Raw genomic sequence first — 25,219 nt, 5'->3', positions numbered from 1 at the left:
ACACACAAACCCACCACACTTCCCACCCCCCACCCCCAGCTCACATTCTGTTACATTGGAAATTAGTCCAAAAAAAAAACAGTTATGATCACTAAACAGCGTAATATAATGCGAGACTGTCAATGGTCTATAGAAAAGTATGACTTACGTATTTCCCCTTTGTCTCTGTGACCATTGCAAAACAGGATCCCATATTGCAAGCCCTATCTTGCGCTTGCGATAGCCCTTTCTTCTGTAAATGGCTACTTCTAAACTACAGGTGGCCAACAAACGTGATCTCCATTGTTGAAAACTTGGCGCATTTGTATCAAGCCATGCTGACGCAATGCATAATCTAAAGACAGCCATGGCCACAAATAACAGCCCTTGCATATATTTCGGTCTTGAAGTATTGGCAACACCTAACATAATCTCTTCAACATAAATTTCTATTCTTGTATTAAAAACTTCTGAGAAAAATGCTGAGATATCAGTCACTACTGATGTTAATGCAGTACAGGTAGCAAAAATATGAACACTATCGGCTTCAGCTAGGTCACATCTAGGGCATGTGGTTCCCTTCCCAGTCCCCCATTTAGCAATCTTATAGGGAGTATAATATAGAAGAAAAAAAAGTTTTGTAGAACTGAGCCTGCAACTTAGTAGACATTAAAATAGACTGATATAATAAGAAGGATTGATGGACAATTTCCCCTGACACACCAAGTTTAACCTGCCATTTAATTATGTATTTATCAAGATCATCGGATTGCCGAAGAATCCGTTGTTCATAGATCTCTCCTATTTTGAGATTATTCCTCGAAGCCATGTTCTCCATTAACTGAACCTTTTGAAATGACCCCCCCCCCCTTCTTTTTAATAGAAAATCCCGAATTTGCAAAAATTTTAAATAATCCCGTTGATCTAAATTATATTCCAGCTGTAGTTCACCAAAAGATTTAATTCCTAATGTCGTATAAAAACATCCAAGTTGTGTAATCCCATTCAGAAACCATCTTTCCATGCACGAATCATTGACAATCCCAGGGAGATGACTATTTTTATGGATTAAGGTGTAATAAGATAGTTGTCCAATACTGGTAAGTTTTCTAACGGAATTCCAGGTCTTATAAATACCAAATATGGGCTTAAATTTTACTTTTTTAAAGTAACTATCGTTGAGATGACGCCACAAGCAACCTCTAGATTCATTTCCTAATAACAGCTCTTGTGGTGTTGGAATATCCCCTTCGCTGCTAGGTGCTAACGTAAATAATAACTTGTTGCAGTATTTTAAGATGGTAGCCCAATAATATAATTTAAAATTGGGCAAGTTCATGCCCCCTCTATCTTTAGGGAGGATAATGGTTCGTAAGGCTCTACGTGGTTTCTTGTACCCCCAAATGAATCTAGAAAACATACTATCCATATCTATAAAATACTTGTGATGGAAATTCTAGACAGATTGATCTAAAAAAATAAAGAAATCTTGGCAGGAAAAGCATTTTTATCAAGTTACACCGACCCACAATAGATAGATGAAGATTGTTACTCCTAATCAAATCCTTTTTTGTACATTGTATTAATGGATCGATATTATCGTTAACTAGATTCTCTATTTTGGCCCTTATACTCACGCCAAGATCTATGGCTTTCTCGGTAACCCGTGTATCAATCATCTCAATTTTACTGTTAAGGATAATCTGAGTTTTGGTTTGATTAAGTTTATAGCCAGATATCTGGCCAAAAATATTAGCTTCCTCTTCAATCACCATGACTGAAATCGCTGGGTCACTGGTAACCAACGCGATATCATCTGTTTATGCTAACGTTTTTGTGGCCTGGTCTCTTATCCAGATGGATGGTATCAATGCGTTGTTATCCAATCTTCGGATAAATGGGTCAATATATATAGCAAATAAGAGGGGTGAACACGGACACCACTGTCTTGAACCTCTAGTAATAGACAATGGTGATGATACTGACCCATTCACCATAACACCAGCAGACGGATTCCTGTACAACATCTTTACAGCTGTAATAAAGGGATCCCCGATACCACATCTAGCCATCGCTATCCACAGATATTTCCAGGAGACCCTATCGAAAGCGTTTTCGGCATCTAAAAGTATAAGTGCCATAGGGTCTCCTGAAACTTCACACCAATCAAACAATGAGATTACTCTCTGGATATGATTGGTGGTGTCTCTGCCCGGGATGAACCCGTGTTGTCGAGCCGATACGATTTTATGTATATTCAGAGCTAATCGTGCGGCAAGTAACTTAGCATAGATTTTGGAGTCACTAGTTATTAAAGTAATTGGGCGATACGACCCAAGTTCTGTAGGATCTTTATGCTTTTTTAGAAATACTATAATTTTGGCCATTGACCATGACCCTGGGGGCCGCCACCCTAGGAATATATGTGCAATCAAAGCTGTTAGTATATTCTTTACTTGGGGATAGAATTTGATATAAAATTCAGTGGGAATTCCATCCATACCCGCCGCTTTACCTGAAGCAAGACTATTTAATGCGAGAAGAATTTCCTCCCCTTGCGGGATAGCATCCATACTTTCTGAATCATTACTTTCTAGACTCATTGGGCTATCTTGATTGATATATTCGTTAATTGCGTCCAACTGTACATTAGTATCATTACCCCTGTATAGAGCCTGGTAGAATTTATGGAAGGCAGTTCTAATTGCATCAGAATCAGCTATTAGCCCTGCTTCTGGATCTCGAATCATCTTAATAGAGTTAACAGTATTAAGTTCTCGGGCGCGTACAGCTAGCTGATGTCCAACTTGTTCACTCAGTTCGTAAATCGTTTCCTTATATACAGCTGCTTTATTGATAGCTCTTGCCGTTAGTATATCTATAACACTGTTTTTAGCAATTGAAATCTGTCTTAGCTCATTTTCAGTGTCTCTTCCCTCCTGAATGGCTTTAATTAGCTCTCCTTCAGCAATAGCGATGTTACTCTGAAGTATTTTCATTTCTTGTTTGGCGTTTTTATTAGCATTCAATGAAAATCGAAGTGTTTCCCCTCTGATTCCAGCTTTCAGAGTGTCCCAAACGATCTCAATTGGTGCACTACCTATATTTTCTTCTAAGAATCTGGGGATCCACTGTCGCATGGACTGACAGTACGCCTCATTTATTAATAATGCTCTTTCAAACGTCCATGTTCTATTATTATGCCTTTGTGTACCAATTTCAATAGTTAGGAGAAGGGGATTATGGTCAGAGAGTACCCTTGGTAATTTTTCAATGAAACAACTAGTGGCTAGAATGCTAGAGATCAAGAAATAATCCAACCTTGCATGACGTGCATGTGGATAGGAATAATGCGTAAAACCCTGATCGTTAGGGTATTGCGCCTGCCAACTGTCTATGAGACCATGAGTTAGGCATACATTTTTAAGAGCTTGAAAAACTTTTTGGCTTTCTGCAATTAAGAATTCTCAAACTGTACAAAAAAGTCAGTTTGAGAATTCTTAATTGCAAATTATTGCAGTCCGCGAACTGCAATAATTTGCAATTAAGAATTCTCAAACGGACTTTTTTGTACATCAGGCCCTCAGTTCATAAACGCAAGCTGGCAAAAGACAAGGAGATAGAATTAACAACGTATAAGCACAGTGTGCACGATAAAACTACACGCACAGTAGCATGTATGTGGTTAAGAGATCAAAAATATTCTCCACATCACCACAATCTATCACGGAAACTCCATTTTCATTTATAACACTTTGGTACATGCAAGTCAAGTGACATTCTTTAAAGAGTGTATATATGGTTTAAACATGTCACCAGGAGAGTACCATAACACTGTCATCCTTCCCGCAGCAGAAAAAACTCACAATAGCTGAACCATTAATTTGCTCACAAAGAACCCACAATAAAATGAGATACTATTTGTTTTGCATTCCTATGCTATAGTGTTTTAAGTAGGAACAGTAACTCTCAATGGTGGCATCTTGCAAAGTTAAGCAAACATAAATGTCAGCTCAGTTGTACTTCACTTAATCTTTTGCAGTATTGAAACACCTAGAGGAGGGGACCATACCATTGGTGGACATTGTTTAACCTAGTTCACGATAACTTTATCAAGTCAACTAGGGTCAACCAAAGGAAAGTGCTAATGCACACAGGAATGGACCATAACGCTGATTCATACCAGAGTTTTCAAAATACTGATTCATACAGTAGTTGATCTAACCTCATTAAGTGTACAGTCAAAGAATCGGGAGAACCTTGCAAATTGTGATTTACGGATATGTCTTTTCTGTTCTTTTTTAGGGCACACCAGATAATTCTCTACAGAGAGGCACCACCTCTTTTCCAAGTAACCTCATGACTGGAATATTACAAACTTGTTCCCGGTGATGTGTCTGTCACACTGCTGGTGTATACTTCATCAAACCTACTGAAGGTAAAAGTTTGTATGTTTTTCTTCTGTTTGTCCATCTACACAGTCACTTGTCACTAAATGGTGTTCCAGGCTGCTTACGCCCTAACCAGTTGACGTTAGTCTGTGTTGACACAAAATTTGCTCTGGCTGCATATATTTGTAAATTGTCCTGCTTTTTTTGTGTGCAGGACACATGATTTAACAGAATACTATGTTAACAATAGTAATAATTAATCATTGATGCAAGTGGCTCCTGTACAAAGTAATGATTCCTAAATGGCTCATGTGAAGTTCCGAGTATTTCAGACGTCTGGCTCCATTTTTGCATCTCTCAATGTAATGGGTAGTTCTAGACTCTTCTGATCCCTGTTGGTGTGGTACTTCGCACATCGCTGCGTACATTCTCATTTTTGGGATATGACTAAGTAACTGCATGCAATACTATGTAGTGTGATCCCTCTAGCACAAACCATGCTTCAGCTTCATTCCCTACTGACTCTTGCGAATTCAGTATGCCTTCACACTTATAAATGTTACTTTATGTTTGTATGTTTTGCTTTTAATACTGCCAATAATGCCACCTGGCTGGAAATGGACACCTACCTGTATTTATTGAGCGACACCTATTCATGCTATGTATTAATGTTGTGAGGGCCACAGTGTTCATGTGTCAATTTACACACATGTGTTGAGGCTGCCTGCATGCAGCATGCAGAAGTCTTGTCCATGCGTATGTCTAGTCTGATCACTGGTGCTGGCCTGTTGCCTGTGTAATGTCTTCTGCTGGGAGCAGGCTTTCCCTCTCACTCTTATTATCTGGACTCACTGTTATGGCATCTTCCAGGTTCCTCATGGTGACAGCTACCTATCCAAACGCTCTGATATCTTTCTGCAGGTAACTACACTCCCTTCGTCATAATGTCTGGTAAAGAGTGACGTGACAAGGTTTAAACAATCCGTGCTGCAGTTGGCGCAGCATGTTTGCTGTACCGTGGGGTCTTTGTGCAACCCTAGACTGTCCTATGAAATCACATGATATTCAGTCATTTTTGTGCATTGATGTTTTCCAACTGCAAACCCTGTCAGGGTGTGCACTATTCAGCTATATGTGAGTTCTTCAATAAATGCTTCTGCGATGGAAGGCTGTGTTTTTTTTTTTGTTTTAATAATTTGTGTTGAGAGAATAAACACAGAATTAAAGCAGTACATAACTGGAAAGAGGTGTAAGAAATAGCAAAGTCATCAAAGATTAATAAAATCCTGAGGAACAAGAATAATAAATAATAACCTTGGTAAATATTATGATAAAAATAAATATTGTGAGAGGAGAACAGTAGTTAGGGTAAAGAGTTACATCAACCTAATAAAAGAATGTGTTCCATAAGAAAAAATGTTTTGTTTGTGTATTTTGTTATATAAAGAGAAAAAGGAACGAAAAGAGCAGAAGAACGAGAGGGGGGAAGAAAGAGAGAAGAGAGAGCGGGTAAATGAATAGAGTAAAAATGGGTGTTATAAGAGGGATGAGTACTAGGTTAGAAATGTAGTAAAAGGTAACCATAATAAATCAGATTTAATCTTTAGAAAAATAGAGGAATGGGAGACTGAGGCAATTCTGTGTTCATCACATATCAAATTCCACCAGAGCAAAAAGGATAGTTTAGAGTTATCTTTCCAACATGTTAATATAACATTAAAGGCTGTATTTTTGGAGGGAATGTGGTCGAAATCAGCAGATATGGTACCTAAAAAAATATTGTGAATAGCAAATGGAACATCACAAAAAAAAATCAATAGACATTTCGACCATATAGCTTTCCAAAAGTCATATACCTTGGAACAATAATAAAGTAACTGCATCAACAAGCCTTCAGAAGAGAGACATGACAAACATAAGGGAGAAATAGAATGGTCAATTTTGTGTAGAAAGAGGGGAGTAATTACGACTCTGTTATAAATAAAATATAGGGATGGTGTAATATTGGCCGCTTTATAGGTTTTGAAAATCTTTTGCCACATATGTAAACAGCAAGTGATTGAGATAAGTCTTGTTCCCAAAGTAATTCGATAGGAGATTTACTCTGAGTACTGATAGGTGAGGATAACGTTTTATATATAAAAGAGGCATTGGAAATGGGGTCAAGGGCAACTTGAAATAAGGGTGTAATAGGAGTAAATGAAGTAGGAGCAGGGTTGGAGTTAAAATTTTGTAAAAAGGTTTGGAGAACAGGGGATAATGTATTATATTGATGAATACAAGAGTCAGGAAGGTTAAATTTCTCTTGGGATTGGGAAAAGGGTAGAATCGAATTGTTAACTATCAACTGATATACTTAAGAAATGCCTTTCTCCTTCCAGTGCTTGTAGTAGAAAGACTTGTGGCGAAATTTAATATATTTATTAAACCATATAGAAGTGGATAGAAAGGATTGATAAGAATCTAAACCTTGGAAAAAAAGGGTATGTAGTAGATGATGAGAATATTTTTAGATGGGGTATCTAGAAATGAAAGTACAATATCCTGAAATGAAAAGTCATTTAACACTGAGCGTTCAACAGCAACCCATGTTGACATATAGGAATCTTGATAATCTTTAGTCATGGTATAAAACTGATGAATTCAAAATGCAGTGTGATATAATTTGAAATCAGGAAAGCAGAACCCACCCTCTGATTTAGGACGAATTAGTTTAGATAGCGCAATACGAGTGCGTTTGTTATTCCACAAAAAATGTAGACAAAAAGAAATAATCTGAGGAAAAATAGTAATTAGGAATTTTAAAAGGGAACATTGAAAGCGTGAAAAGCACCTGGGAAACAATCATCATTTTAATCGTATCAAGTCTGCCCCACCAAGATAAAAAAAAAAGGGGGACCAGGAAGTCAGTAAATTGGTGAGCTTGAGTTTTAAGGCAGAAAAATTATGGGTTAACCCGTTCCCCGCTCATGACGGAACCACTCCGTCATGAGCCACGGGCGCCGTGTGCTCATGACGGAGTGGTTCCGTCATGCTGCGGCCGTTGGTGGCCGCTCCTCCCACGCGGCGCTAATTCCCCGCCTGTGCGGGCGATTAGCGCAGTGGGTGGAGTCATGACGGAACCACGAGGTACAAAAGTATCGGAAAGGGAGGGGGGTTTAGGGATACCTTGGAAAAAAGTCTCAAAATCATTTTCGGAAAGAGTTGTATCTTCCCTATATAAATGTTCATAATAGGATTGAAATGTATCTACAATGTCTGAGTCGGAGGAAAGAAGTTTGTTGGTTGTTTCTGAATGTATAGGCCCAATATTTTTACGTTCTGATTTGATTTTTAAATAGTTGGCTAACATTTTCCATGCCTTATTTTGGCTTCCATGAAATTAAGATTTAATCTTAAGGAGAATGTTACAAGCATCAACAGTGGCTTTTTCATTCAAGGTAGATTTGGCTTTAATCAATTCTTGCAAAGTGGAGGAGGATTTAGAGGAAAAGTAATTGTGTTCCAGGGTTTTAATCTTTTGAAGAGTCTCATGATATTTAGCATTGAGTAGTTTCTTTTTCCTTGCAGAGTAAGCAAGAGTAAAGGCTCTAAATGAGGCTTTAAAAGCATCCCAGTTGTTATGAACTGAGGTGTCCAAAGACTTATTGAGTTGAAACAATTCATTAATAAAAGAGATCGCTTCTGAAATGAAGGTTTTGTCTGAGAGTAGGTGATTGTTAAAACGCCAATGGCCTTGTTTGCAAGTGTTGAGGGACATATCAAAAGAGGCCGACATAGGGACATGGTCAGAAATACAAATCGAACCGATTCCAGAGGAATGGATACAAGGGAGCAATAACTTAGAAACCAGAATATAATCAATATGGGACATAGTATGGTGAACAGGTGAAAAGAAAGTCATTGAAATTATTTGTGGGTGTTATCAGGTTTAAAGATGGAAGGCTGTTTTAATCGCGTGCCCCCATTTGAAATACTAAGAATGGGATCACAGTTAGTAAAATCGCAGTTCCCATAACCTTCTAAAAGGGCTTGAAGTCCCGCTCATTAGATACATTTTCCAGATAGTAGTAACAAGTCACGGTTGCCAATGGCCATTACATTCTTTCAGTACGTGCCTCCAGATCCCCCACAGCCTTGTGATGCTGGGCAGAGTCAGTGCATCTTCTCCAGTGATGTCATTAAGCGTACGTCATGAGAAGAGGAGCAGCTGACTGGAAAAATCCCAAAAGAAAAAAACATGGCTGTTGACTTTAGACTCTGCAGCTGACTGCTTACGATTTCAAAATGTAAAGTTCCTGGAGACAGTTTGTAATTGGAGAGGATGCTGTTTGTGACTCTAAGACCCTATCTTCAGGTCTTGGGGGTAGGTAGCTGGTACAGGAGCGTAACTGGTACTTTTTCTCCTTCTGTCAATGGACTTCTTTTCAGTAGTGTATCGTGGAGGTCATTTTGTCTTTCACTCTTCATTGCTAGCCGTAGCCCAAGAGTCAACATGTTCGAGGAGGTGGTTGTGGGTTTGATGCAGCTAACCAGGTACAGTTAAAGGGTGATGTCTAAGAAGTGTCCTTTAAACGCAAAGCAGATGATCCCGATGTTCTGAACCTCCACACACCATTACCAAATGGGCTTTGCTGGTATTATTGCTGCGACTAAACAAGGTGCACCCAATAATTCTGCAGAATGTACAGACATTGCTGGAGCGTGCTGTGATATGTGGATTTCTCGGTTTGGCATGTGATGTTAGCCCTGCTGTATGATTTTGTGTCTCAGATTAAGAATGTTTTCAAAAAGCTTAGCTTTTTGGGATTTTTGTGTTTCCAGAGAATTGTTTGCATTTGTGTGGACGGTTTCTGTACATTCATTACTAGTCAATGAAGTTCATTTTACCTTTTTTTTGTTTCTTGGTCCTCATTCGCCATTAGATGTTAATGATATACTAACGAGATGCCCTTGTTGTAAAATACGCAGAGCATAGATCTTTTGTCTTGTTTCACTTGAGTCCATATCCAATTTGCACAGTTTGTCTACTGATTGCACCCAATTATGAGCTGTAGGAGGGTTGCACTGTAGCAAGTTCTCGCAAATCTCTCTCCTTGCAAGAAGCGCCATAAAAAGGAGTCTGCTTAGTAGTAAAAATATTGATGCATTAAGCTGGATGGCAGCCAAAAAAAAGATAAAATCGGGCATTATCTTCATCCTCAAGGAAAGGATTTATGAAAATATACTATTTGTGTCCTCCCAAGTTCATTTTACTTTGAATGAACTCTGTATCTTTATCGCTGTTTATAGAAAAATTGAGAGACACTTAGGACAGCAAATAGAAAATGTCAGTAATGTTAGAATAACAATGCTGACTGCATTGTGTGGGGACTTCTGTCCTAACATGGGTGTCTCAGTTTAATTCATTAGCTCTTTGACAGCATATATGAATAATGTAATATTATTTGGTAGCCTGGAAATAATCAGTTCTTACCAAATAAAGTTTATCTTACATTGAATGTAAATAATCCGTTCTGACCAAATAAAGTTTTTTTACATTGAATGTACTTTGACTCTTTATGCCATGGTGATGAGGGAACTGTTGTAAAGAAGAAACACCGCACACAACTAAGTAGGGAGTCTATTGAATGAAACCAGCACAGCTTAACCACCACCAAGCCCACAGAAGGCGACCCAACCAATCTCTACCCCCTTTCTTGCTGAGCCCATTGTATATTCTACATTCTAACCTTTAGCTTTTCCATCCTTTAAAGTGACATGAGGTTAACATACAACAGGGACCAATGAAAGTACCCTTAGTCCACATACACTAATCTTTAATGATGATATTGGTCTGTAACAACGGTGTGAGTGGGAAGGCAATTAGCTTGTGTTACGACCACAATCAGTGTATTTTTAAATTGTATGATGGCAGAACATATCAGCTATATCAGACGTAACATATATCATATCACCAAATGAGAACTTACATATAAGAACTTTTCAAATGAGTGTCTGCATTACCCACCACAGTATTATCTGTGAGAAAAAGTTGAATGAACACTAGGCAACCATGCAGTTTATTCAGATAAATGGTAGGTGTAATAATCAGTAGATGCTGTGGAATAGTATGCATTTGGTCTTATTTGTAGCCTGGGTTTACCCACTGTCTGAGGCCCTTTGATGCCTCTTTTACGCACACCCCGCCCTGTGTGCCTATATGGTATAGCAAGATATAATATCTCTCACTTAAGAATGTCCATAGTGCTTCCCACTCAAGCCAGGAGGATCAGAAACGCTTCTATGGGTCTCACCTGTTGAAGAAATCACAATTACACAGTTGGCTGGGTGCCCTAGTCAGGAAAATATATTTACAATAGCTTGTTGCAGCTGGGCAGAAACATGCACAACCTCAACCATGTGGAAAGCCGGGTGCATTCTTATTAATTCAGGACACATCTAAAAAATGATGTTGTGCCTCATGCACTCAAACTCTTGGGGCATCTCTTCCATTCCCGGTACTGTAGATCCTGAAGTGTCCTACGCCTACTCTATACATGGGCTAAAGCACCCCCGCTTTATATTATAAAGATATTGCAAGTCACCGAGGAGTTTAGTGACCATATAAAGGAAATCTGATTTGTCAATGGGTGGTGTCCAAGATGAATTGAGCTCACTGGAAAATAGAGATGAGCACCACAGGTTATGTTCCCTTTCCTCTTGTGGGTGAGGGTTTGCAGGAAGTTTAAGTCATGTGGACAGAGAAGACCGGAAAGGTGGAATTTGATGAGGAACTTCATTCTGATCAAGTCAAGAAAACAACTAGGTGCTAAGAAATACTATAATGTAAGAAATGAGTGGAGAAGACTAGATTTTAGGAAGTTGGTTTATGATTAGATTACTATGATACTTCAAAAATTAAGTCCATTTCTTAGGGTCCCACACAGGTGTGTCAAGCTGGAAAGAGTTGTTCTGGAGTTTTAACTGTGTGGCAAATTTGCTTATTGGTGTGGGATTCATTTTGTACTTTTCTTTGTTTCAATGTGGTTTGAAATGTGAGTTTTGGGAATAGGTGAAAAATGTGTGACTCTGTGTGTGTGTGTGTGTGTGTGTGTGTGTGTGTGTGTGTGTGTGGTGGGGGTCTTCTGTTGCCACCCCTGAGGCTCAAAGGTGATCATTGTCTGTGTTCTGTAGTTATTACTTGTCACATATTATTTATTTGGTGCCTCTCTGTGGCATTGGCCCACTCCTGGCCTTGTGTTCTCCTAGCAACTGGTGGGGAAAATACAGAGACCCCTATGGGTCAAAATTAAGGCGTCCTAGTAATGAAATTGGCATTTTCCGTCTAATATGTGCGTTTCGATTTGATTAATTGAAGTTGTGAAGTAATATCAGGATGATAGGCACTGTTAAAATTGAGTGAGGATATTTTGTGACTGTCCGCTAGCCTGGAAATATTCTTGCCATCTATGCATCCTAGCTTGTTCTTGTCTTACTACGTGTAATTATGTAGCTGACTAGTCCTGTAAATGAAGAAACCTCCTCTCTCCACAAAAGTGATGGCCTTACTTGGTGCCTAATTGCCGGACTTTTAAATAGCCGGTAGGGATAATCATTTATATATGATACCCTGCTCAGCTTCATGGAGTATTTATTACAATTCCAGTCGCTTCGAGGATGCCCGTAACCCTTCCCTGCTCATCTGCGGACACGACGTTCATGTTCGACACAGCAGAGAGCAGGCGTATTCTCTGTGCCCATCACCGCTTTTGTAATGTCGCGCTGCATGTTGATCCCCGTGTTGCCTGTCAGTGCGTGCTTTGCTTGTTTGCTGTGGCAGTGCTCTTTGTTTTAGGGCGGTGGTTGGAACTCGCACATCACATTTGCTGTCGCCAGCTCGCTGCTCCCTTCATTTGTTTTAGAGGTTCCACCATGACAGTTTTGTTATTTTGACCCGCGCGCTGGGAATTCTTCTGTTGTTATGCAGGCATTAATTTAATTGTCAATAAGCTGCAGACGTGGGGCCAATTACGACAGGCATTTCTGAATACATGTTCGACAAGGCATTCACAAATCTGAACTCGCCCACGCTGCTTGACTTGGGGCAACTTGAAGATCTAATTAAAATAAATTGGTAGATGTCTGTACAAAAATAAAACATAATGTACAGGTAAAGTAAAATAAAGTCAGTATTAACGGGCCACGGAGCTGTAAATAGTACTTTACCGGGAATTACACATGCAAATGGTGCTGCTGAAGTTTCACTGAATATAATTGGTGTAGAAATCACAGGAAGCATATAGTCCTAAAACAAAATCTACTTTGGCTCAGCTAGTAATTAATTTCCTAAATTAAGTGGGAGGCGGATAATGTAGTTCTATGGCAGGCAGCATTCTTTACTCGGATGGGCGATTTTAGGTCCCAGCGGATACCGCTTCAGGCAACTTCAAATGAACTGTGCAGCTAAATAATGGCATTCTAAGTCTGGAAGGGCTAATCCACCAGCAGCCACATGTAGCCTTAGAGTGGTAAGAGCTTCTCTGCAGCTCCCAGGTGCCCACATCAGATGTGGAACCTGTCCAGTGTCGAGATGTCTGAAGAAGGAACAAAGGATGAGCAGGAGAAAGTTTTCAAAATAATACAATAACTGGGGCAGCATCACCGTCTTCACTAGTGCCACGTGGCTCATTGCTGAAAGTGGAAGAGAACATCAAAAAGCAAACCGGGCAAGGTACTGGAAGGTAACTCTTTCCTCGTTCAATCTGGCCTCTAATTCTATAGAAGGGGGAAACACTAACATGTGTTAAAGAAACACTTCTTACAATATAAAATCTTTATAATTTTCTTACATTTTGATTGTGTAATTTAGATCCCAAATATTTTGAAGATTCTGCATGTACTTTGGCAGGAAAGGATGATCCAGATCACTGGTTCGGCCTTGACTCGACTGCAGAACCATTTTAAGCCATCAACAGAGTGAGCAATTGCCCAGCACAACCTTCCAAGGAATCTGCCCCTGCTCACCCTTCACAGGTACAATCAGCAGCTCATTGCACCAGCAGAGATTGCCAGGGTGGGTAGGTGCTGCTTTTTCACCTGCTTGACAGTTTCTCTTCCGTATCACTTCTTTCTGCTGAGACGAATTCCCATGTTCACAATACTTTATGACTCATGTCGGGCCCTTTTTGTCTGAATTTAGGACCACCTTGTTCATCTCTTTCTTATGCCTTTAGTTCTTAGCAAGAATCCTTTAATCAATCAATCAATCAATCAACAAGCTTTAATCGGATCATACAAAATGTCCATAAAAGCATACTATAAAATACAATAAAAATTCATTTATAACCAGAAAGAAGCAGCATTATTACATATTTAAAATACACATAATCATTATACAATTATACATATCATAACGAAAATACACTTTATATTGTTTCATAGTTCAAAATTTCTAAGTGAACAAGTTCATTCCGTTGTTTAATTGCCGACATTATATAGCAGTTTACTGCATTACAGGCAAATACATTTTCCAAATTTCGTAAACAGATAAAAGCGGCTTTATAGAAATACAGGGAATTTTCTTTAAAAATTGGACGTACATTTTTTTTTCTAATTTCTATATAAAATTTACAAAAAAGTGAAGGGTACTTTGTTTGGACCCACCATCACATGGACAATTTGGGAGATTGGCAATCCTTTAATCAGTTCCTGTGGATCTCCCTTCTAATCTCAGTTCTGAGCTAAATGTAGAATCCCAAACGCACACTCTAGTGTTGTGAGACTACAGACAATTTGTGGGTACCTCACACCCTGACATTAGGTGTGAGACTATCGCCGACACCATCTGCTCTGCCTCATTAATTTTCTTTTAGGGTTAACGTTGACTGGAGGTTACGGTGAGGTGGACGTTTTTTTCCACTTGTCTAAACTAATGGATGGTCACGTACCTTCATGTTTTCCAAACTGTTGGCCATTGGTTTTAAAATGTTTAGAAACATAACCAAAGCTGTTGCTTTCTTTCCAAGAAAGTTTCGGTACATCTGGATAGGGCTGATGTACTTGACACCGTGCTGAATGGCATAATTTACTATTGAACAAGAGCATAATGTGCCACCTGAATGTAGCATATCTAAAGGCAATCACATAAAGATCACAGTGAATATATAGTGATATGTAGAAATAGTAAATCCATGTAGTGATAAAATAGAGGGGTATGGCCTCTACTTGGATGTGTCTGTAAAATTGAGCTTTTGTCCTACGTTTTTGTCCTGAATTTTGACCCATTGTCCTGAACTTTGACACTTTATCCTGAATTTTTTACAGTCCTCTCCAGACTTTTTCACCATATCAGTTGGCCGCCCTATTCTGGATCCCAAATTAATGTGCCTGGAAACATGTGACAATGGGTAAAGCTTGGTCAGTATGAATGGAGGAGGGGTGAGCTTCAGATTTCCCGAAATTGCACTGGGACATCTTGTTAAAACACACTATATGAGAAGCCGGACATGAGGGGGGCTTAAGGACTGTGGAAAGGAAGATGAATGCAAATTGTTAGGGGTACCTAAAACGCAAACCTTTTGAAACAAACCTGTATTTTTTAAGGGCCTTCAATACATAGACAACCAAGAGTGTGTGTGTGTTTTTGTCAGTGTGTGCATGTAAAAATCCCAGGTGAAATCTGACAGACACTTCTCATTACCTGACTGAAAGCACTTGTGCCCAACTATTTACTGCAGAACACCTTTTTTTGGGGTGGTGTAACACCCCAAACACCCCCTGGAGCTACACCCCTGCATATGACCCAGTTTCTGGTTGGAGGAGGGACCAGGACAGAGACTGCAGACAGAGGATCAGCTTGGCTAATGCCTGCCCCCTCTGGGACTATGAGAGGGGAACAGACTGCGCTCCCCTCCAGAAAGGCCACAGCCTCTATAGCCCTTACAATCTGTCCATGCCCCAACACAACACCCCAAAACCTGCATAGATCCTCCCACACAGATATTGACGACCTTCATGAGCAGGTGGGGCAGACATATCTAGCTTGTTATCAATGGTGATCCCAATTTTTCTGGCAGGGGTGTGAATCGGTCTTAAGACTGTAGACCCTCATGTTGAGTCCGATGGTGAAGCATCTTTTCCCAAGATCACCAGTTCTGTCGTCTTGTTGGTGTTCACCTTGAGACAGCTTGACTTCATCCAGAAGGCCACATCAGACTTGGAGGTGGTGATTTTGTTCCTTGAATTGGGGAAAGTGTCTAAGAGGGACAGCATTAGTTTCATGTAGTTGGCAGAGGAGAGGATGTTGAATTTGTGGGTGTGGATGATGTCAGTCAGTGTGGACATGTAGCTATTGAAGAGGGTGGTGCAAAGTGAAGAGTCTGGAGGTATTCTGCAGATAATTTACAGGTTTGTGAAGAGTGAGGAGATAGGTTGACTGTCTGAGATCTTCTGGTCAGAAATGAGCAGATCCAATGGAGGGCAGAACTCTGAATGCCAACCTTGAGTAGTCGTTTGATGGGGATGGCATCGAAAACTGTCAAATACTGCTGAGAGGTCCAGTAGGATGATGGCCTCAGTTTCTTCTTTGCCTAGTATCATACAGATGTCATTGGTCACTGTGAAGAAAGCTTATTTCTGTACTATGGTTGAATCTGACACCTGACTGCATAGTGTCGCGGAGCTGGTGGTTGACAAGTTGATCTGTGAGTTGTCTGTTTATGACCATTTTCAGGACCTTGGCTGGGTACATAGGAGGGAGATTGGCCGTCAGTTAGTGAACTTGACTGGGTCTGCTGATGGCTGCTGCAGTACGGCGTTGACAGCTTCATGCTTCAAGGCTTCAGGGAACTTGGCTGTGTCGATTGAGGCATTTAGGATGAGCGTTAGGGCTTCTCTGGTGGGGTTTGAGTTCTTTGGTAAATACGTGATGGGGTTTTGGGTCCAGTGGGGTCCAGGAGTGGTTGGACTCACGGTTGTGTCAGTCTTGTCTGTGGTAATGGTGTTCCATGTGGTTAAGGTGCGTTCTTCGGCAGAGATTTGTAGACTGGTTGCAAGGTTGATAGGGGTCCAGTTGGAGACTGAAGTTGATGTAAATGGATATAATTATGTTGCTGAAGTCTGAGAGGTTATTGTATAGGTCCTGGGAAGGGGTGATGATGTTTGTGATGGCTGTGAGTGTGCTGAAATCTCTGATGATGGAGAAGATTTCTTTGCTACTGTTGGTTGCATTGTTCATTCCGGGGAGTTTCCTCACGGAGAGATTCCAACCATAATCATTCCTTCCATGCTATATATCTGCAGAGGTTATAGAGAACTCAGAAGGGGGCCTTAGTGTAGCTTCTGGAAGCTCCATTTGTGTTTCCCCTTAGTTGGTGTCTCAAAGACCTACATAACTGGGCTTGTCAGAATTATTATTTATATTGCAATTACCATTCAGCTTTGACAGATGCATGCAGGCTGTAAAATGTGAATTAAAATTCAACACAGATGATAAATGTGTAATAGGTGGCTAGATGAAGTGGGGCACAAAGTGCAAAACACAAACAACTTATTGTCTTTGTCACTGAGATGGGCATGGATCAGTTTTAAATGGAGAAGATCGCGGACATATTTCTTAACCAGCTGTGTAGAGGATCAGTAACCTCTGTAGTGTATGGTATACTGTTGTTAGTAATAGACCATGATGTAATGTAAGACTTAATAAGCAGTGGCACCTCCACAACCCCATAGGAGGCCAGTGGAGAGTCGGAAGAGGGGTTGGACAGCTAATGATGCCAGTACATATGGTAAAAAAAGGTGGTTGGTGCGCAAATAGTGCCAACATCAGATGGTAAAAAAAGTGAAATGGTTGATAAATAGGCAAATCAGTTGAATACCGAGGCAAAGAGGAACACGGTGCCAGGGACGGGTACAAAATAGGGAAAGGAAGGCAGTTGGGTTAAAATGACAGTTGAGCTTACAGGGGCCATCCCAGGCACTCTGTTTTTATTCAATCATGTACCAGGTCTTTATCCCTCTGGGGACCGCTGAATTAAAAATAAAATAAATGTTGGTGACCACATTTTCTGTTCCTCCTGTTCCTCCTTCCAATTCATTATCTGGCCTAATCTTACTTGTGCCTTCTTCATCAGTTGACATTCCAGTTCTTGTTTACTTTCAGGTTCCTTATATGCTATACAGGTACTTGATTCCATTGTTGTTTGTACAGACCTGCAGTCCGAGTTCAAGGGCGGGGACACGTAGTTATGTCTGTGCGTTATGTATTCTTTCTTGCTAGCGTTGCCCCAGCTTTAGGATGTGCCAGGTGCTTTTACACTGTAGGCCACTGTGAAGAAAGCTTTCTTCACATGATACGTGGCACAGAAACCTCCTCTCAACTTCTGCTGGCAATGCGCAAATTACTACCTGATGTTCTTTAATGAAGAGACCTCAGGTATCCTGTGGTGACGGCAAGTAATGTCACTGAGAACTACTTAACTGTAATCACTGTAGTCCTTATTTGCCCTGTGACTTGACGCCAGTGCTGCAACCCTCTTTTCTAGCCTGAGGTATTAAGTATCCTTCAATGTTGGTCTAGGCAGAGGCATTTTTGCGGTTTCATGAATATTCTTTCCTTTACATCAGTGCTCGCCATTATCTATAAAGGCTATAACTTCTATTCAAATTCTTCATATGTCCCACTTCTCAGCTTTAACTGGATTTCGTCTCCTTCGTACAGCTACATAGGGCCTTCTTTCTTCAAAGTCCTCAGCTCTTTTTCCCCACCACAGCCTTAGGGGTTTGGTAGAAGATTCTGTGGTCATTGCCTTTTTCTCAACGTAGATTGAAAACTGTATTTTAGCTTGTTAAGGCATTAAGTTCTCCTTGTATCTATGTGGGACATTCTCACCCCTTTCAATGGGTGCAATGGGTGGTTCTACAGCCAGCTTTTCCGCTGCTGTAAGTAATGAAACAGGGCAATTTCATGCACCACAGTGGTCGTCTTTTATTTCTTCTTCTTCTTCTTCATTGTCTGAAGCTACCCATGAGACGCAGACAGTGTAATAAAACTATAATAGCATGGCAAATCACATGTTTTCACTTTCCATAAGAAGTCTCCTGTGCTTTGATATTCCGATGGGAAACTTCTCGGTTTTATCCAATCCAGGTCTAATTAGTTGTTACATTTAAAATAGGGGCTATTCCCTTCTCTGAGTTTAAAAAAAATGGGGTTAAAAACTTCTGTCACCATATTTAATTTTGTCCTAGTGATATCTTCCATGTCTAGCACAGTTACTGTTTTGTGCCCACCATCCACCTTTCGCCAATCGCCTCTCCATGTAATAGTTCTGATATTGTCCCCATCAGTAATGGGACCTCATAAAAGATCCTTGAATCCCCAAATGAGGTAGGCTTCGACGGCTGAGAGAGTAAGGGAAATAATTATTATGTATATATAGCACTTATGGTAATTGAAGAGCTTTTGAAAAATATTGGAGATTTCTATCTAGTTTTTTTCCATAGGTATTCTGTGTTGAGTCTAGAAATGTAATATTCTGACCCACTAAATGAGGACCATTATTTGCCATTATCTGTTACTGGTCACAGTACTGAATCATGATGGATGAACCCATGTAGAGTAGATGTGCAACTACACTTGCTCATTAAGTAAAAATATTTTTGTTGAAAGTATTTTTTTTTTAAAACAAACATTGCCCCTCTCCTTGAGAGTGCATATCTCTCATTCGATGTGAGCGCCCCCATTTCTGTCTTGCAGAAATCTATCATTAAAGAAGATGATCAAACAGCCTTGCTTTAGGCCATTGTTTGAAATCATTGTTTGGCCAGTTGCTCTGTGAAATCCAGCTCCCCATTGTACTCCTATGAATGAAGAAATCAAAAGCGTGAATATTCATATGAATGTCGAATAAGTATATTTTCTCTGATGGACGTTGTTAGTAGAGCTCAAGAGGGTCTACGGAACATCTGTGGTAAATGTGTTAGAATTAGGCTTTGATCAACAAAACAGATTTGGAGCATCCTCTTCCTAACTGCTCAAATTGCATGTGTGTTTTTTGCAAAATCCTTCAGACACATCAGAAAAGGTATTCAACATATACTAAGATGAATGCATACAGATTCTCATTTTAAAACAACTAGTTTGGATGAAAATAATGATAGTGATCATGCATCCTAATATTTGCAGACACCCACAATAAAGCAGGCATTGCATAAACAACCTGCTATTGTATTCTCTAAATTTTTCTTTCTGTAGAGGTTGGGAATTCCAAAATATGTTGATAGCATCCTGACTAGTAATACTTACATCTGAATATCCTCATCATTGCAGAAGGCCACATTGTTTTTCAGGAGTGCTTGTAAATTCTCAATGAAGCAACACCACTGAAATTCTGCTAAACCAATATTGTGTTTTTCTTGCCATTTTATTCTATACCAGGTGACAGGAGGCCCAAGCATTTTGGTCTTCTTTTCTGCAACAGCAAAACTGGTCAGTCCAACAGGTGATATGAAACTCGTCATTCTTCAATCTTTAGCAGATGAATTATTACATTATTTCCTAATGATGTTGGCCCACAGTTAATCTTTCAGAATTCAATCCAAATGAAACCAAAAACAAGAGACCCAAGTAATGTGTTTATCTGAGAGCTCATAAAGCATATGTGCTGTCTTATTCTTTCCCAGTAGTAATATATCTGATATTTTTGTTTGATTTCTATTTATGCTCTCTGTATTGTCACTGAAATATGATTCACTTGCTTTACTGCCCTATGTTTTATTTGTATTCATGACCGTATTCACATTCATCCCTGTGATGCAAAGTCAGAGGGAGGTGTAGTTAATGATGCTTTGTCCCTTTTTATCCTTCTGGATATCTTTCTGGAGAAGTTCTCTGTCTGCCATGAAGGGCTCACAAAGAGTTTAGCGATTCTCAATTGTAATAAATATTGGGAAGATAATTGAAAAAGGCCACATCTGCTGTCAACATTCCTTGCAGTGAGACAGAATCTCCAGATGGGCCAAATGGCATCTTTCGTCAGTAAATGCTATTAAATGTCCTGTCGACCTCTAGCTAATAAAAGGAGTCAGAGTGTGGCGGTAATGTGGCTAACCATCAAGACCAGGAGGATTGTAGTTCTGGCATCCTGCAAAGCTAGAACATTGTCCTGTTCCACCATAGGAGGAAAATCAGCATGTTGCGCCTGCATTTAAAACAGATTGATTTGACAAGCTTGTGGTTCACAACGCAGTCGTCATGTCGTGGTTCAGGAACAGTTTAACACTGAGGATCCAAAATCACATTTTTCAAGATTCGTGAAACTGGGCAATGTAAGCGACTCTGTTTTGATTTTATTAGTATGGGACACATTATTGTCGTGGCTTGCCCTGAAATCAGATGGTAGATCATGTTGACTTTCCAAATAATTTCCAAATAGCATAACGTCATTCATCAGAATGTCATATTTGTTATATTGCCCAATGTGCACATTTTTAATAACCTTTTTTCCCGAGCCAAAGACTCGCAAGAATATTTCCACTCCTATATTGCACTCTGAAATTCAGAAGGTACATGTTGTCATGCCTATATGTATGCGATTCACCATGTATGTAGTGTTGAATGATCGGAGGTCGAAGCGGGAGACTCGCTTGGCTTGTATGTTGTACATCTGGCCCTATATTACCAGCAAATGGCGTATTTTGGTCCTGTTCCTTTATATTCTCAAAATAAACAGACCCTGGTCAGCTTTCCAGATCTCTTCACCCCACAGCTGAACATTTCTTGTATACGCCTGACATTTGGAAATCCCGTGTTCGAGGCAGAGTTGTCACTTACCTGGTTACTAAATGTTAGAATACATATGCTGGGGCTCTCCTAATGTTGGATTGGAGGTATGGATTGTAATCTCTGTTTGTAAACATTTTTTGCTCTGCTTGTCTAAGCAGTCATTGTATACTAATGAAAATAAAATACACAAGAACTGTTTCAATGGTTGTTTCGGATAAAATCCTAGCAATTATTTGTATGATTCAATTAACACAGGGTTCTGACACTTCGATATCCCCAAGTGTTTGCAATGCAGCACAAGTGGTGTTTTCGGCAGCACCAGGGCAATGTGCAGGCCCATTTGTTCTCTGATGTAGTTGGCTGGAAAGGGACGTATCCTGATTTGATTTGATTAAATGTTTTAGGTTTTGATTTATTTGGCTGCCATTGGGGTAAATCAGAGTAATGTTTTCTTAAATATTGGCTTTTAATATTTGTGCTTGATGCAATCGATCTTTCTGGCAGATGCTATCCTCTAATTATCTGCCTGTTCCCGGGACACTACGGTTACAGTATTAACTTTGCTTTGTACGCGGATTTCTTTGAAAATCTTACCTAGCTCTGTTTTTTTCTAAGGGGAATCCGGAGTTGTGTTACCCAGACCAGGTTGCCTCTCTCGTTATTGAGGGGCCTCCCTTGCCTTTTCATATTTGCAAGATATCTACTGAACCTTGTATTCCAGCTTTACATTTGGGATTTCCGTTTCTCTCCTTGACTTGCAGCAAGATTCGCCAAGTTCCCTTGATAGTCCTGTGAAAGTTAATCTGCAGAACACTGGAGTGACGTAGCAATTGCATTTTGCAAGTGCGAGCTCAGAGGTGTCATAAAAAGCTTCATGGTGACATTTTTGAGGGCTCTGTGCCTTAGTGAATCTAGTGTTTGGGTGGCAGGCTGGGGGGGGGGGGGGCGGGGGGGGTCCGCCCGCCCCAGGCAGCACTATTTCGGGGGAGGACAAAGGCATTCAGATAAGGCTCGGCTTGCTTTCGTGGACGTTCGGGGACGGGTAGAGAAGGAATAGGACTCGGGCAATGTCCTCTTCTTTTTTGTGCTGGCAGCTGTCCCCCCCTCTCTTCCTGTTATTCCCTCTCTTCCTGTCTTGCTCCTCACTTACTGAAAACTGTAACTTGAAGAAACGGTTCACAACCTCTTTCCTTCTTTCATTTAGTTGCTTCCCTGTGAAATGGATCCAAAAAAGAAAAACACTCTTGCGGGAAATGCCCTTTTCCTGACATTTTCTATTCCAAAGTGCAGGTGGATGGAGAGAAATAGAAGGTTTTAAATATGAAAAATAAATACATAACTAAATAAAGCAAGACAGAGTGGTTACAAAGTGGCCAGATTGGTTTTATTCACATCCAAATACATCAGCCTCACTTTACAGAGTTTGCCAGTGAAGCGCTACTTTTGTTTTCTCGTCTTTCTTTGAACAGCATTGTTGTCCCCAGGTGGGGAAGTGCACCATTCCTGGAGGTACTGCAATACCTGGTTGATGGATGAATTGGCAAACAAAATGTGTACCATGGCTCTGTTTATGGATGTGGTGTTTTTAAACCATACTGCTTACATTTATTAAGGATATAAGCAATGGATATTGAAACGGTTCCCTTCAGGGCCCTGTATTCATGTCCTTAACTTTTCAGGTAAAACCACTCGCTGATTTCTGAATAGTGAGTGAGAGATCGTTAAGGTAACCATGTTGTTTCTGCTTACATTTCACATGCTTTACTTAATCTTGCATTCCTGTTGAGTGTTTGCTTTTACTTTTTTTTTTAGGCATCATATTACTCTTATCAAGTGCATAATTTGAATTGAGCCACATCCAAGTGTTTATAGCGGGCACAATTAGGTTGTAGCTGAAGGCAGTGCGAGTTTCTCTCAGTGGTGCAGTATGGTGTTCCGTGGGGGAGAGGATGTGGCACTATGGCCAGAGCTGTCGAATTTGGAACTGGGCAACTGGGTTCAGCCTTCATGACCAGTCCACCAGACCACTCTACTGAGGGAGCATATTCCCATGCTAGACCTTACAAGGCCCCACTAGACCTTAGAAGGCTTGATGTCTTAGCACAAGCAGGTGTACCCTAGTGGTGTCAATTGTGAGTTAACCTTGAAGGCCTGTCCACCACAATCCATACTGAAGTTCATCTCCAGTCTTGCGGGCAGGCCTTCGAAGCAGCACACCATAGAGCAACAGTGATCCAGTCACTGTGACTCTGTCACTGAGGTCACATGAACCTTGAGCAGGTAAAGGCGGTGCAAATGGTGTGACCGCATTGGGTACCTATTTCGGGTGGGTGCGTATTGTTTGCAAGTATATTATGGTTTAAAAAAACTTGCTGCCACCTTCCTGGCCTCCAGCAATTTTGAGAAACAATAAAAATTTCATGATAACTTCGGTGATTAATGTTCTTCCTGGAGAGAGATCCCAGTTTTGTCTAGTGGAAGGGTTGACTCCTGGAAAGGTAGTACAGAGGGTTTTAAATGCTTGCTGCAAAGAACATGTACCATGCAGATCACAAAGTGCACTGCTTTAATGGGGGACCATGATGAATGGTCATTTAATGTCAGCTGTAGATGATGGATCCCTGAACAGTGTCATGTATGTGCATGTTTGCATTGTGCTGAGGGGATTACCTGGTAATTGTTCACGCAGCTCTCTGATGGATATCACATGCGGTTTTTCTGAGTCCCCAGATAGATCATGCAGTCTGTGTGTTCTCTTTTGTACTGCCAGTCACTGGTGTATTCAACTGTGTAGCCTTGGACCGTGTCATGTATGTGCATGTAACTTGCATGATTGAGGTAACTATTAGCGGCGATTCTACGTGTCTCTCGGTCCTCTTTCAAGTGCTTGCCGTCCTTTTTCCCCAGCAACCCTCCCCCCCCAGGGGTGGCAATCTGAGGGATAGCCCCGGGCGCCACAAGCTCTAGCTACGCCTCTGGGTGCCTTGTCTTTGTCCACAGTTGTCTGATGAGCATGGAATGCCCAGACCCTTCCTGCGGCTTGACCTTCTAGAGTTTGAGGCGTTGGGTCATGTACTTGTTGGGTGAACCCCAAGATTTGTATTTCACTAAAGTGGTTCTAAATCGTCTATTTAAGGAGTCAGCCACCCAGAGATGTAGGTAGCCATGCTATTTTTCTAATGCTCACAGCACGGTTAAGAGGAATTGGTTCTGTCCAATTACTTGGATATTTTGGTCCTTCCTTTCTATGTGGGCTGCATTAATCAAGTGGACATGCCGAAACGCCTCCATCCTGTGATATACACATTTTCAGTAAATGGCAAAAACATGACAGTATTTATGCATGTATTTGTGTGTGTGTGTGTGTGTGTGTGTGCGCGCGCACGTGTGCTTGTGTGTGTGTGTGTGTGTGTCTGTCTGTCTTTTGTGTCTGTATGTGTGTAAGCAAATTTCCGGGGTGTTGCAGATATGCTTTCCATTGCCTGCATTGGCCTTTTCTGCTGCCCTCTCAGTTTTATCTCACTTTTCGTAACTTATCTGTAAAGCCAATATTTGCTTTCCTTTCTTGCAACTGATGCAGCTCCTGCGTTCTCTTTTCTGTCAGACACTTTGTTGACCTTACTGCAGTCATGGAAAATGATGGGTAAAAGCACATGAAGGTGCGCGAGTGTGCCTGTCAAGCTGCTGTACCACAGCGTTGGTCGTTTGACAGTTTTGTGGTTTCAGCTGTGAATTATCAAATTGCTGGGTCACAAATAAGCCCTTCAAGAGGTGGAGAGAATTGCCTGGTGAATAAGTAGCATATTAGGACGGTAAAATGGATAACTGTCGCAGTTAGGCCTTCACATTTATGGAGGTGCTTGTTACTAACTTTAATGGCAGCTACGTGCACTGTGAGACAAACGATATCCTTGCTTTCTGCATTTAGAGCCTTCAGCTTTCACACCATGCGGGGATGTGACTAAATAGCTGAACTTTGTGACTTAGGTTCATGTCACCAAAATGTATGCGTTTCTTCTGCAAATTTACTAATTAATTACCCTGTGCCCAAAAATGAATGTTATTGGCGTGGAATGGTAAATCT

General features: G+C 40.6%; 1 protein-coding gene across 9 annotated transcripts in view; it reads left to right on the top strand.

Moving 5' to 3' along the window:
* The window catches only part of HPCAL1 (hippocalcin like 1), a 1,393,761-nt gene that overhangs the window by 389,243 nt on the left and 979,299 nt on the right, over positions 1–25,219 (top strand). For all 9 annotated transcript variants that reach the window (XM_085610705.1, XM_085610713.1, XM_085610706.1 and 6 more), the window contains one exon: positions 4,285–4,417. The gene's annotated coding sequence lies outside the window, so the exon portion shown is untranslated. The remainder of the gene's footprint in view (positions 1–4,284; positions 4,418–25,219) is intronic.

Source organism: Triturus cristatus, chromosome 6 (assembly GCF_964204655.1).
Source record: "Triturus cristatus chromosome 6, aTriCri1.1, whole genome shotgun sequence".
Lineage (NCBI taxonomy): Eukaryota > Metazoa > Chordata > Amphibia > Caudata > Salamandridae > Triturus > Triturus cristatus.
Note: the sequence above shows the minus strand (reverse complement) of the source record. Positions and strands in the feature narration are given on the sequence as shown.